Genomic DNA, 15,032 nt, shown 5'->3' with positions numbered 1-15,032 from the left:
GTCGTGCTGAACCTATTCACACGGTGGAAGAAAGACTCTAACAGCCTGCCTTTTATTCCTACACTTAACACACATTTATTATCGACCCTTTCTGCGCTTGGCACTCTGCTTGGTGCTAGAAAAGTAATCCCGACCTTGGAGGAGATCACAGGCCTTGGTCAAAAGGTGGAGCAGAAATGCCCCATCTACATAAGTGTTAGCACAACAGGTAGGAGTGATGGAAGACTCTATTTAAAACAGTGAATGTCTTCAAAGGACAAAGGCTCCAGTGAAAGGAACAATCTTAGGCCCTGAGTCTCTGCTTATCTTTTGAGCTGGCCAAGGAAGCAGGAAGCTCTTTTGTTCCACTAAAGCCCATTGATGGGTTTCAGACAGACAAAGGGACTTGGACAAAGAGCTATAGGTGAGGGACTGGAAAGAGGAGAGTTCTCTGCTCAATTAAATGAGAATCTGTGATTCTCTAGAAAATCCAAGGTGAGAATTAAGACAGACTAGAGGTGGCATAGGGAAGACAAGAGTCCAGGCACTACATGGGGTAATAGCCAGTGAGAAATTCCTCATTTTGTGGTGGCTAAAGGATACCTACCTTTAATAGTTAAATTGATATCTAACAATTTAACTATTTTTAAAAAAACAACTAATGAGACTTGGTCCCCACAACATAGTAGGCCTAACTCATCTTTCCCTGCTTATCCCTGCTAAGTACAGTAGTAAACTCTGGAATTAATGCAGGATCAAGTCAAAGAAGAACTCTGAGACATGGTAAGAGGAAGGCACACTGATGAGGGAGCCAGGACTAAAACAACAACATAATGTTAGGACATCTTACAACCTCCTGCCCAACAGAAGAAGGCAATCCAACCCTGGCATTTCCCACCCCCAAAACCAATGGCAGAAAGTGGCCCAGGGAGTCCTAATGACCATGGGATCTGATGGAGTTCTGTCCACAGAACCCCCGCTGGGGACGGATCTAAGGCCCAGGCAGGATAGGCCTCCAAGGGAAGCACTTTGACAATCCTGAGACTCCTCCCTCTCACACAGAGTACCACCTGGTGGGGACACCGGCACCTGGGGAGAGGGTCCCGCCATCACAAGCACCTCCACCACAGTCCGGCGTCTCCAACCCCTCACCTAAAAGCTCAGGTGAGGTGACAGGCTTTATGATGTTTCTTCATGCCCTTTAAGCAACACTCCCTTACAGTGTGGCTGAAGGAAGGTTTTCAAGCAGAAAGGAGAAAAAGTGAGCAAGAAAATACAATACCCTATCCTCCCCGTGAGTTTTCTAAACTATGTGCTAGGATTGAAGTTGAAATTCTAACACCTTTGAATACTGAAGACCATGATATTTAAAAGTTAGGAAGGTAAAGGGTAGGTGGAAGTATGGTTCCACATGAAGTGTGGTATGTAAAAGAGTGTCTGTGGTAGAGCATGTGTGTATATACTCATAGAGAACTATATAGTGATACATTCAAAGCATGTTGTTTTTAAATGTTAACCGTGTACTGATTTTAAATGTTAACTATGTAAAGCTTATATAAAAATAAACTGAAGAAGAAAATCTTTGGCAAATGAAAGGTCAGGGCTACCTGATACATGACCTCATGTTGTTTACTATAGCAGTACAATGAGGGGCCCTCTCAGCAATGCAGACCACAGAGCATTAGTAAAAGTCCCACTTGGTGTGACTTAATGTCTGCATGAGTGTTGTTCCGAGTAGAAGGACAATCAAGGAGAGAGTTCCCCGTTCCCTCTGAGTATCAGTACCAGGATGGAGATGCATGAATAGCCAAGAGGTAAAGAATAAAGAAAAATAGTTCAGCAGAGGCAAAGGAGAGCCAAGTTGACAATGAAAATTCAAGTTCCCCCTCCTCCTCCCGCCTCCACCCCTCGGGGAGACACAGAAATCTCCATGCAGGCATTGGCTGTTTAAACAAAGCCCAGTGCCCTTGTTCAAGCCCATTTCATTTGCATCTCAAAGAACGAAGTTCCTCAGCTGACCACTAGGTGACAGCAGCATGACCTTTTCTTGGTCTTGTCCCTTGTGCCCACTTGTAGAAAGACAGGGTTAAATCTTTTATCCAAAAATTGTACCTTTTCAATCATGTCCATTGACAAGATTTATTATTTTAATGGTTTCTGCATTATTTTTAATGATAATGAAAGAGCCATGTCCCTTAGATATGTTTCTTAAAGAACCTCGCCCATGTTTGCAAGACACCCAGTGTGAAATGCAGAAAGGAACGCCTCATCATCCGAACACCAATGACAAATTCTGTTCCCTCTCTGTGACAGCAGCAGTGGGTGAGACGGATGACTAGGAGCTTGCATACATTACGCTTTCCCCCATTAGCTATTTATAGGGAAATCTTTTAAAAATGTATATGCTTAAAAGTTTAAAGTGTGCTCCTCAGGATGTTACATTGACAAATGGGTATGCTGTAGGTTACTCAATTCTTTCACTCTAGACTTAATTTTATTGCCAAAGGAAACAGATAATGTAGAATATTTCAAGTTCCTGATCAAGGCTCTTAAACAAAAAGATTTTTTTTTTCTAAATAAAAATAACACATCCAAAATTCTTAAATAAAAAAGAAAGGATTTTTTTTTTCACTAGAAAAAAAATACAATAGTACAAAAAAATAAACCTGTAAGAGGGATGCAGACCAGAAAAAGAGGGGTATTTGGAGATACGGGAAAAATAGATTAAACAGAATGAATGACAAGAAAAATCCCAAAAGAGGAGTTAGTCTTATGTTGGCTATCTTTGTCACCTGGTCTCTTCCATACAGTGGCCTTAAAAATGGCACAACAGTGAAGAAATTACATAATGACCGCCATACTAGAATTCTGTTTACCTCACTATTAAGTGAAGTTTGTTTAAGCCGGTGGGTAACTGAGGTGCAAGGGTCAGGAGATGGAAAAGGGTTTTCCATAGAATCAAATTACCCATTTAATTGCCAAGCCATTGTTCCATCCTGGGTGAGATACTCATTGTCTGTGCGTCTAGCATACAGTAAGAAAAGCAGACCAGGCCTTACACTACTGCTCACCAGAGGCCTCAGGATCCACTGTTATCTTGAAGCCAAGAGCACAGCCTTCCCCTTGGCTCCCAACCAGAGAAGCCAAAGCTCATTGCCTAATGCTGCGATTGATTTTTGAGTGACAGCCCCCTTCTTATCTCATATTTAAAATTTCTGTACCAAAATAGACCCAGGAGACTTGTGGATTGTATTGTTTAAATCAAGAAGAACAAAATGTCCTAAACATACACAAGTATTTTGAAGATCAAAATTTCTGTTATTTGAAATCAAAGTATTATTCCCTCCTCCCCCATTTGTTGTTGTTTATTTGTTTGTTTTTTGCTTCCACTTGTACTAGATAACATACATGAGGGGCATAGGCAAAGCTAAGGATCTTAAGTCTGAGAGATGTCAGGAGACCATCTTATAAGAAAAACACCTTATTCTACAGAGTTATTAGGAAAGTCTTTACTAGCATTTTTTACTTCCACAAAGCCTAATTCAGCTGACTCCTGTAAATATTTCCTCTGTCTTCAGGGAATTTGTAACTGAATAGTGTAACCAGCATAACAAAATGCTCAGTGATGCAAAAGATCACAAAGAGAGGAACAGAGGAAGAGAAGGAAACAAGAGTCGCTATGGAGAAAGGAGGCGGTGATTTACATGGAATATTGGGCAGGGGAATATTTATAAGACTGGTGGGTACATATAATCCTGTCTAGAAACTAGGACACTATATTAAGGAGCTTTAGTGTTATGAAAACAAACAGTGGACTACCAATAACAAAATGAAGCTTCTAATGACCACTGACATGAAATGTGTGACCTTGGCAAACACATTTAACTTTGTGTCTTCTGTTGTTGTTAATCCTCATCTGAGGATATTTTTCCATTGGTTTTTAAAGAATGGAAGGAAGGGAGAGAAAGAGACACAGAGACAAACATCAATATGAGAGAGACACATGGACTGGCAGCCTTCCCACACACCCCAATCAGAGCCTGGGGTTGAGCCTGAAACTGGCACTCCCTTGACCGGAATCCAATCTGGGACCCTTCGGTCTGCAGACCGATGCTCTTTTCACTGAGCTAAACTGGCTAGGGCATAACTTTGTATATTTTCACTTCCTCATCTACACATGAAGGTCTTGGTCTAGAATTATTTCTAATCACTACACAATAGGAAACATATGTTTTAATTGTAGGAGTCAAAAAAAATCTAAGTATGTATTTTGGAAGAAGTAATGCAGTGACTAAGTATCGTTTCCTTTGAAAAAGCTTGTTGTTGTTGTTTTTTACATTTGGTGTTTTGCAAAAATGATTTTTATAAAGTATTATACATATATGATTTTTTAAAAGCTTTTGCATTATTAAAGTTTGGAAAAGCAGGCAGGACTTCAAGTGTTTCTGAATAATGACTCTGAGAACTTTTTAAAATTATCTAAATCTTTAAACAAGCTGATAACAGTTTATTTTAAGAATATCTTGAGATGTGGCATCATAAGAATTAATGCTTGTGAAAATCTTTTGTCAACTGTAAGGCAATATAAAATACAAATAGCACCATTACTTTTTCTAGTGCTAGGAAATTCCACATGTACTGTCATTGAGTTCTTGGTTTTATAGCTTATTCCTTTTCATTTTTAGTGACAATAAAATCTAAATGTTAAATTCTAAGCAAGTTTCTAAGACAAACAATTCATATGAATGTCCTTTCTCCTTAGTTTTGAGAATACTGCGCAAACCCAAATATTGTCTACGATTCTTTAACAGTTTTATTCAAATACAGTACCAGCACTGATTTCCACTGAAGAAGCTATTTATCGTCCCTCATGTAGCTCTGGATGAATGAGTTTTAATTTGACCCTCAAGAGTCAGTCTAGCCAAATAATAACAATGAAAATGCATGAGAACAGCAATTTCAACCTGGCTATTTCACAGACAAGCTTATTTTATGCATCAATAGCAAATAAATCAAGAAATTGGATGGACTTGCTGAATGTCTCTCACTGCTCTAAGTAAATCCATCTAGCTAGCGTAACAAGCAGTTGTGAAGATTGGAGTGTAAGCAGAGAAGAAATATTGATTGATTGCTTTATTTAGTGTAGAACTGTAATGCCACCTATGCAAGGAATTTAGCATATAGAGCTAGGCAGTACCTTCTTGTTGCTATCAACTCAACTGCAAGATAGATTAGACACTGGTGCATGGAGTCTCGTCCCATAACTTTAAGCTATCTCTAATAGCAAAGCAGCTCCCACCAAAGGCATTGACTTTGGTAGCTGAGCACCTGTGAGAATGTCAAAATTCACATGAAGGACCAGGTTGTTATCAATCGACCTTGTAGACATTTTAAAGAGGAAGAACACCTTACGTCAAGGAACTAAATTCCAAATCGATGCTCCATTTTGGAGATCTAGACATTGTTATACACTCATAACACCAAAGCATCCTAAGGACAACCTCTCCTTCCTGTCATCAGTTCATATTGTTGTTGTAATTATTATTTCACAAATAAGAATAAAACAAAGAAGCCCCAACCCATAGACTGAGACCTAATAGATGCTCTACTGAGACTACATGAACACAAAAGAATTAAAAGAGTAGGAAATAAGTAATAGAACTGCCCCACTAGAAAATGTGCTTAAGTTCTAGTTGTGTGATCGGCAGCATTTTAATAATATGCCAGACCAGAGGGAAAACCTAGGAAAATGTTTACCAACTTATAAATTTCTAGAATATTCCACAAAATTATCCAGATCATACAAGTCTTTCAGTCGAAGTTTCTCTGGGATTTACTAATCTGTTTTGAAGCCTTACTTGACCAACTGCCTGCCGATGCTCCACTCGTGAGCATTTGAAATTCTGCATGTTGCCTGCAAACGTGCCGCCTGCCTCATGCTCCCAGCACCATTTCCCACTTGTACTGGGTTGATGCAGACACTCCTCGGGGAACTTAAAATGTAGGGGAAACGAACTTGAAGAGGACACCATTAAAAATGCAATCAGTGACTTGATGCTGAGAAACCCAATTGTCCTAAGTACTATAGAAACTCTTGACATTCAGAGAGAGCTAAACCCCAAGAGCTTGCTGCATCTACAAACTAATACCCAACACTATAGCTTATAAATTATCCTACATCGTGAAGTGAGTTATAACTGAAAAATAAACTCAAAGTACTTCTTCAACCTCTTCAATGGGAGTTACTTTGACTGTTATAACCAGGAGAGGGAAGCAAAGCAATGTTCAGAGTTAGGGTGTCAGCCAGGGTTTAGCCTCTCCCTGGCTGGGTTGCCTGCCCAGCAGGGCAATCTTCTGGTGCATGGGATTCCAACTGCTGTTTTAGAAAAATGACAAATTGCTCTAGACCCCAGGCCTTGGGAGGGGTCATCTGCAAATGTGATAGCTCAAACTTATTTTATTACTGTGCATTTATTATAGGCATTTTTACCACAAGAAAGTTGTCTGTTCTCACAAATAACTTGGTAAAATTAGTTATAGCATGATTCAGAAGCAGACCATTGGTTATGTTGGTTCTACCAACATAGAAAAGTGTTGAAACATATTTGTATCTCAACCAAATGAATAGCAGTTGCTAAAAGATTGTAAAAAAACAAAAATAAAAATGATGATTATCATTCTTTTTAAAAACTTGGCTTACAAAGAGCTGGTTCAGTGTCCTTCAGAGACTCTCCTGTGCAGTCCCAGTGCACCAGCCGTCCATCACTGAGGACTGCTTTAACCAGCACAGATCCTGCACTGGAGGAGTACAGAAACACGCAGGAATCCTACTCCTCCTTTTTACAGATTTCACAAGGGCACAATGCTATCAGAAAGGTGAGAGTCAGTCTTTGGATATTTGTGGTTATCTGGGGCATCTTCTCGCTGGGCGACATGACACCCCCTCCTCAGTGCTCTTATAGTTCCCTCTGCCTCTACCCTGGCAATGACCCTCTTTTTTGATGGCACCTGCACATCATGGGACCAGACAATAAGCTCCACCAGAGGAGGAGCTTTCTATTATTTCTTTGTGTCCTCGACCTCAAGCAATAGTGCACATCACATAGAAGTCACCCAACATGTGTTTTCTAGTTAAACTGAATAGTGACCAGGCATTTGACTGTTGGTTGCGGGGACATGCCCAATAGGGAGTGTGCAGGAGGCAGCTGATCAATGTTTCTCTCTCATTGGTGTTTCTAACTTTCCATTTTAATGACCAGTATTCTCCCAGTTTTTCTCATCTGGTGTCCTAGGAAGCATAACGAGCCCGTTGGCAGAAGTTCGGGGGCTTTTTGGCTCTCCAGTGACAGAGGAGAAGCCAAAACAGAAGGTTTTAGCCGTGAAACTGGAGAGGCTCTATGCGGCCTCGCCTGAACGCAACCTAAGTGCATCTCTGTGAGATGTGGAAACGGGAGCAGTTTATCGCCCACAATAAACAGAAAATGAGCATGATTACTCTCGTTTCTTACAGTACAGTATAAAAAGAAATTGAATAAATACCCTCGATGCCAAAATCACTAGGTTTCCTACTTGAAATGATTGAGTGAAAAGAGACACTCTCAGAAAAGGTTTTCTAAAATGGGCCTGTTTAAGCAGCTTGTTACCTCAAGCAAAGCGGCACATTTTGATTTATAAAGTGCCAGGCGTTGTGGAAGCACCTTTGAAAAGGTTGTTTATGCTACTCGAGGCAGGAATCTGATCATACCAGCTGGCTGTGCAGAGAAAACGCGTCTCCGGCATGTTGGGCTCGCGTGGTCACACAGGAAAACCAATTTCCCGCCACCGGTGCCGTCCCCCCGCTGAGAAGAGAAGGCAACTTGGTTCTCTTGAGCCTTCCTTCTGCTCACGCCAGAGGGGAAATATCTAGAAGATTGCACAAAATGTCTGCCCAGGGTCGAGCTGCACAAATATGAGAAGACAGACCAGCTCTCTGCCCCTCTCGATGGCCCTGGTGGGGTTGGCTTTGCCTCCTGTGGCACCGGGTCTGTTATTCATGGTTCCTGTCTTCTCCCACAGGTGATGACAGAGCCGCTGTGTCTATTCCGGATTTGTCCAGCAGGGACTTTCCTGATGCTCTTCCTATTTGCATTACCCCTTCCCTTCTTCTCCCACTTCACACTTCCATTCCATTGTACATGTTTTCCAGTCCCAATAAAGAACCGAAAGCGCTTTAAAAAAATCACATTTTGCAAATGAAATAAAAAAGTTTTAAAGTCTCCTCTAAAATTGATGGGAACATAAAATTAAAATTCCTTTATATACTAAAGACAACCTAATGAAGGCTAAATTAATAGGGTTTCAGAAAACCATTTTTATTCCTTTAAAAAGCTCTCTAGGTAAGAAAAATAAAAATTCAACTCTATGGTCTGAAAATCCTTTCATGGAAAATAATTAAGGTTTGGAGAATGAAGTTTAGGAAGGGATGAGAGGGGGGCCGTTCTTCCACAGGGGAGCTAATTTCTAAGGGGATCATCCTTTACTCATATACAAAATGGTCCTGAAGATTCACATGGACAACTTCTATATCTGCAGAATAAAGAAATCGTCATCTAGGTTTCATCTATGAGCCATCGACTGCTATGGAAACTTCCACCTGCTACACATATATTTTATCTAGAAAACCAGACAAAGTATATGAAACAAATGTTTTCAGACAGTAGACAACAGGTGTTGTAGGTGAGTGCTTCCTGAGAAATGGGAAAGTGAGGTGAGTCCTACAATTATTCTGGTTGACTGCCTGGAGGCAGTGCTAGGACCCAAATCAATGAGGCTGAAAACAAAGTAAGGCGGAAGTTCTCACTGAGTAGAAGAAACCAATCTGGAGTTGGGAAAAGCCAGAGTGTCTGAAATTTGCAGGACTGGATAGCGGAGAAGAGGGAGCTTTGCAGACAGCTCCAAAGACCTGCAGTGTCCCCCCACCTCAAGCCCCCCCCCCCCCCCCCCGGAGTGTCGTCACCTGAATGCTGAGCTACACATGCACATGGAAAAACTCCAAGTGCTGAGGAAAGACCCAGAAAGCACTAGAATGAAAACTATGAAAGGCAGGAAAAGCAAGAGGAAAAAAACAGATGTGGCAATAGGTAGCAACTAGCAAGATGGTACATTTAACCCAAAATATTACATTCATATAAAGTGTCTAATGTCTTACAAAAAGTAAAAAATAATAAAGCAAAACCCAGTTCTCTGCTGTCTCCAGGAAACCAATTTTAAATGTCAATATGTAGATATATTAAATGTAAAAGAAATGAGAAAAAGTATACTATAAAAAATAATCAGAAGAAAGTTGGAGTGGCTGTTTTAGCACCAAACTAGACTTCATAACAAGGAATATTAAGGGGGACATTGCATCAAGATAAAAAAGTGAATCCACCATAATTCAAAAAGTGTGCATATGTAATAACAGACCTTCAAAACATATGAAGCAAATATTGATGCAATGAAGAGTTGTGTAGATAAATTCCAAAGTGTTGTTAGATATGTCGATATTTTCTCAGTAATTGAAGAAGAAAACAAGAAAAAAAAATCATTAAAATATTGTAGGCCTGATTAATCAACTTGACCAAACTGATATTTATAGACCACTCAACCCAAAAACAGAATAGAGTTGATTTTTCAACTACATGGAGCATTTCAACTATATATGGAACTGCACATGGATAGATTATGTTCTGGACCATATAATCAAGTTTCAATAGGTTAAAATAAACTGAAATAATATAAAGTACATTCTTTCATCACAGCAAGATTTAACTAAAAATCAATAAAGAAAAATATCCATAAAGTTGTTAACTACTTGGAAATTAACACACTTCTGAATAACCCATGGGTCAAAAATATTACGAAAAAATGAGAAAGTATTTTCAACTAAACAATAATGAAAGTACAACATCTCAATATTTGTGGAATGCAGGAAAAGGAATGCTTAGAGGGAAATTTATAGTTTTAAATACTTACATTCAAAATAATTGTAAAATAATAATTATAAAACAATCATTCAAGAAATTAAACCTCAAAATAGCAAAAATAAATAAGTGAAGAAGAAGAAGAAGGAGGAGGAGGAGGAGGAGGAGGAGGAGGAGGAGGAGGAGAAAATAGAAACTGGATAAACAATAGAGAAAAGTCGTTGTAACCAAAAGCTACTATCTGAAGGAAAAAAAGAGGATATAAATTACCATTATTAGAAATGAAAAAGATGGTATCACTACTAATTTTATAAATATTGTTAAATGAGAAGAAAATATTATAAATATGTTTATGCTAATAACTTTGACAGATTAGGTAAAATGGGGGGAAAAATTCCTGAAAGAAAAAATGTTTACTAAAGAAGAAATTGATAACATTAAAGACCTATATCTATTGAATAAATTGAATTCATAGTTTATAAACTACCTCAGAAAGAAAATTTCAGGTTTAAGTTGCCTTATTTGTATATTTAATTGAAAATGTAAGGAATAAATAACACCAGTTCTTCCAGAAAGTACAAGAGAAAGGCATATTTCCCTGAGGTCAGCTTTATCTTGATTACAAAAATATAGATAGATAGATAGATAGATAGATTGATTGTGGAGATGTTTACTTAACTGTATACCTTTGTCAAAACTGTACATTAAAAATGATTACTTTTATTATATATATTTTTAAAGGATTAGAAGGAAATATAATACCAAAATACCTATCATTATTTATTTTAAACTGTTATTTGTTTTTTTCTGTTGTTTTATGTCATTATGTGTTTTATCTTTTATTGAGCAGCAGGAAAATCAAGCTATTTAAAACTGAAGTTAACTATGTGGAAAGATCTTCAAATGGTATAAATAAGTTAATAATAAAATTAGAGTACTTTGTAGAGTATCTGATAGTTTTAAGATATATTCTAGAAGTGCAAAGAGTACAAGTGGGTGTGCTCATTGTGATTTATTAAGTAGTTTGGTGTATCTATACAAATGTCAATATTTATTACTTTCAGTACTTCATTTGAATTATAGTTTCATTTAGAGCATCTAATTTTTATAATCTGTAAGGCATTTATTTTTACACACAATGATAATAAAAACAGCGTTGGGGTAATATCATGCTTACCCTTTTGCAGTTCCTCTTCTAGACTATGTTGTCAACATTTGGAAAACAAACTCATTGATGGGAATAGATTTTCCCTACTTGGCTTTCAAATTTATTGTAATCAATCCCGTAACATTAAGCACGTTTCCTCATCAATATGAAAACTAAACTTCAGGGACTGACCTTATAAATAGATCAGAGAAGGACACGGAGAATAGGTTAACCACATTTTCAGATTAACCAAGCCCAAAGTAGACTTTGAATGTGCAATGTGCAGAATAAATCAAATTCGAAGATACATTTCAAGTCTTCCAATAGCTTTGTTGAATGAGGAAAAAATAACCCGGTAAATCTTCATCACTTTACCTTGGCCACACCTTGGGTGTGCTCTGCTGCAGAAGGTGTAAGCGCTGACACACACACCATGAGTTCATTAACAAATCAATTAGAACAATATTGGGTAGAACAAAATAAAACCAATTTCCTCATATAAGGACTTCTTAGACCCTCCGATATTCTAATCTGCACTGGAATACCTGGAAAATGAAGGCCCATGAATTCAAGGATCAGCAATTTGAAAAACAAACCTCAGGAAAGCTGTGGTAAAGTGGAGTCTATTTTCCCAGGGAAACCTTTTTTTTTTTTTTTTTTTTTTTTAATATGTGAACATGGTTCTTTACACCCCATCTCGCTTAATTATTTAATAGGTATGTTGTTTCATTTTTCTGCTTAATACACGTCAGAAATAAATAATGGTTCTGTTGCTTGTTTTTTAAATATCTCTTGGAAAGTATTTATTTGTATACCTGTATATATTTATGCAATTTGTTTTTAATAAGTATATAATTATAAAGTGCATGTATATAATTTAACTAAATTATAAATGTTTCTAACTCATTTTCTCAACCTAGGCAAAACGAGTCTTGTTTATATCAGATGAGCATACCCATTTTTCTGCAAAGGAACATTTTTTTAAATAGAAAAATGTTGTTAGGAAACCATTTCCCTTGGTTCCTGGCATTTCTGCGCCTCTTACGACCAGAGGCAGCGGCGGCTTTTCCAGCACTGCCTTGTGAAGGACATTTTTATAGCCAACAGCCTTGGAAAACAATTTCCCCCTGGGGAGAAGGGCTGCAGACAAACACTGGGCAGGTTGGCTAGAAAGCACTTCAAAAAAGAGGTGGTTCTTTTAAAAGATCGGTTCCTTTAGAGTTCAGGGCTTTCCAGCCATGCGGGGTCCTCCCGGGCTGCTCCACACCACACCCAGGGGTCCTCCGTGCCAGGGAAATGTGTGAACATGAAGTTCACGCTCCCTGCGGCGCCATGAGTAACAGCATCCTTTGTCTCTGACCCAAGAGTCTCATATCTTCTACAAGCATCCACGCAGTTGTGACAAACTACTCATTAGCCTGCACATAGAATAAAACTGTGGGCTTTTTATGGTTGCTGGCAGCTGTAACATTTACATTGAGGTGACATTTCCAGGTGAATATCTTCCCAGGTAATGGCAGGAAAGATGTGAAGGTGTCAGCGGAGGATTAAATGACGCAAGATAGGGAACGGGGAAGGAGGGTCAGTCAGTCTTGTTGAAAATTGGTTCCCGGGGACTGCCAATGTCAGACACAAAGACGGAAGACAGAGGTGGAATTTCAGAGCACAGCGGTATTTTTTCATGGTCCACATGTGCCTTCTACACAGCTTATGAGGCTTAAAAATAGAAGAGGGGGCCAGGAAGCCAGATTCAGACAGGACAAGTAGTAGTATATTCTATAGACCATTTATCTGCAAAGGAACACACACACACACACACACACACACCTAAATATATATACATGTACATATACTCAAAGCTATAATAATCATGTGTTTAAAATAGAGTATATCTTTATTTTGACTGCCCTGGCATGAGCTGACTATACATTGCATGCCTGTAATTCTAGAATAGAAGGAAGTTAGGAAGGTAACTTGGAGGGACAAATTCAAAGCACAGCATCCCACCTAAGGAGGAGTTTCTATATCATTTTGTTCATTTTATTTTTTTTATACAAAACCTCCAAACCTTAAGGTTTTGTATTATGAAATTCTATCTTGTTATTGAAAACGTGGTGGGCAGAGAAATGGCCCCATTAGATATCCATGCCGTCATCTCCAGAGCCTTTTCTCCAGCTGGAGGCAGGAGAGAAGCAGCAGAGAGGAAGTCAGGGAGAACTGAAGCATCAGGGGAAGGGAGCTTGTGTTTGCTTGGGGGGCACCACGTGGATGCACGAGGAGCAATGTGGGCAGACTCGGGGAGTACAAACCTTGCTGTCAGTCAACCAGGAAGTTGAGATCTCAGTCCTACAACCACATGAAACCTAATTCAACCAACAGCCTAAATGAGTTTGGGGATGGATTAATCCCCAGAGCCTGGAGAAAGAAGAGTAATCCTGCCATCATATGGATTTCTGCCTTATCATGTGCTAAGCAGAGGACCCAGCTAAGCTGAGCTATACTTGGACTTCTGTCTGATCTATGGAACTATCTATAATAATAAAGCACAATATGCTAATTAGACCAGACATCCTTCCGGATGACCTTCCAGACGAAGCCAGGGCTGTGAGGGAAGCCCGGGTTCAGGGTGCCAGAGGGAAGCCGGTCCTAGCAGCTGGGAGAAGGAAGGCTTACTCTTGCACAAATTTTGTTCATCGGGCCTCTGGTGAGATAATAAATGGGTTAAGTGCTAACCGTGTGGTAATTTGCTATGGCAAGAATATAATTGCTGATGGACGATTTGCAGGAAGCTTTCATATCTGAGGATTGAGGCAGTGATAACCAGATAAGCAAAACCTATGGAGATGTTGCCAGTTTTTAATTCAAATGTCATTTATTTGCCTACAGACATTTGTCTAGTAAATGAAATAACTTGATGAATAATTGAAACTTTGCTATTTGATACCTTTTCAATTATTCAATAACAAAAGAAAACAGTATCACTGCCAGAGAGTTTAAATAAATATTTCTCTCCTGAATTTAGTTAACTCTTACACTGTGACCACAATGTCAAGGCCACCGCACGGAGTGTGAAGATCGGAAACCTCCTCTGAATGACTCTCTCAGGCATAGAACATGAGGTCACCGGAGGTTAGTGAAGCTCAGAGGGTAGTATTTGCATCTTGCCCAGCAATGACCTAATCCTTCGAGGAGGATCTTTCCTGTTACTTTGAACAAAGGAAGCTAACTTTCTTGAGAATAAAGCTCTTTGACAATCTAAACAATGAATTTGAAATATGGTAGTGTGTGCTTTAGAGAGATGATAGTATAACAAGTCATTCGTTACCTCACAGCAAGATTATCTGTATTAACAAACCACAAGAACAGAACTAGAGACCTGCAAAGAGAGGAGGGGTCTCTGTGGGTGCAGCGGGTGGTTTGGGAAGCTGGTGCTTATTTATCTGGTAACGCTGAGTCAACACTCCAGAGGAGGAAATGCACTTCAGATCATTAACAAGGTCTTCACCCTTCATCACATGGCTTCTCTCCACCCTTTCCTTTAATTTTAAGGTACAGTGGCTCATGACAACAAGTGACCAGTGATCTGCTTCCAAATGCAAATATTCCAGAAGCAGGAGATCTTGCCTACTTGCGGGCATTTGACAACAACAACAACAAAACTAGACTAGGAAAATGTGCTGGTGCCTCCCTAGAAAATGCCCTGCCGTGGCAGAATTGGTAGAGAGCGTTGCGTGCCTGCAGGTCGAACTCCCATTCCAATGATGACAGTACGGAGTATCTCACTTGCAGCATACGGACTCCAAGCAAAGGATAGCAGAGAAATGTAGGGGAGATTCTTTTCATTGAGTCAACGTTTATTGAATGTCCCTTTCCTTTTGGAAACCTGTATCTCCATAAGGCTCAGGGGCTTAGGCACATGAAACCACTTCAGTGAACAGCAATCTGCATTTTTTTTTTCTGCGAAG

This window comes from Pipistrellus hanaki (assembly GCF_964339955.1).
Source record: "Pipistrellus hanaki genome assembly, chromosome: 7".
NCBI lineage: Eukaryota > Metazoa > Chordata > Mammalia > Chiroptera > Vespertilionidae > Pipistrellus > Pipistrellus hanaki.
The sequence above is the reverse complement of the archived record's forward strand: the minus strand, read 5'-3'. Positions refer to the sequence as shown.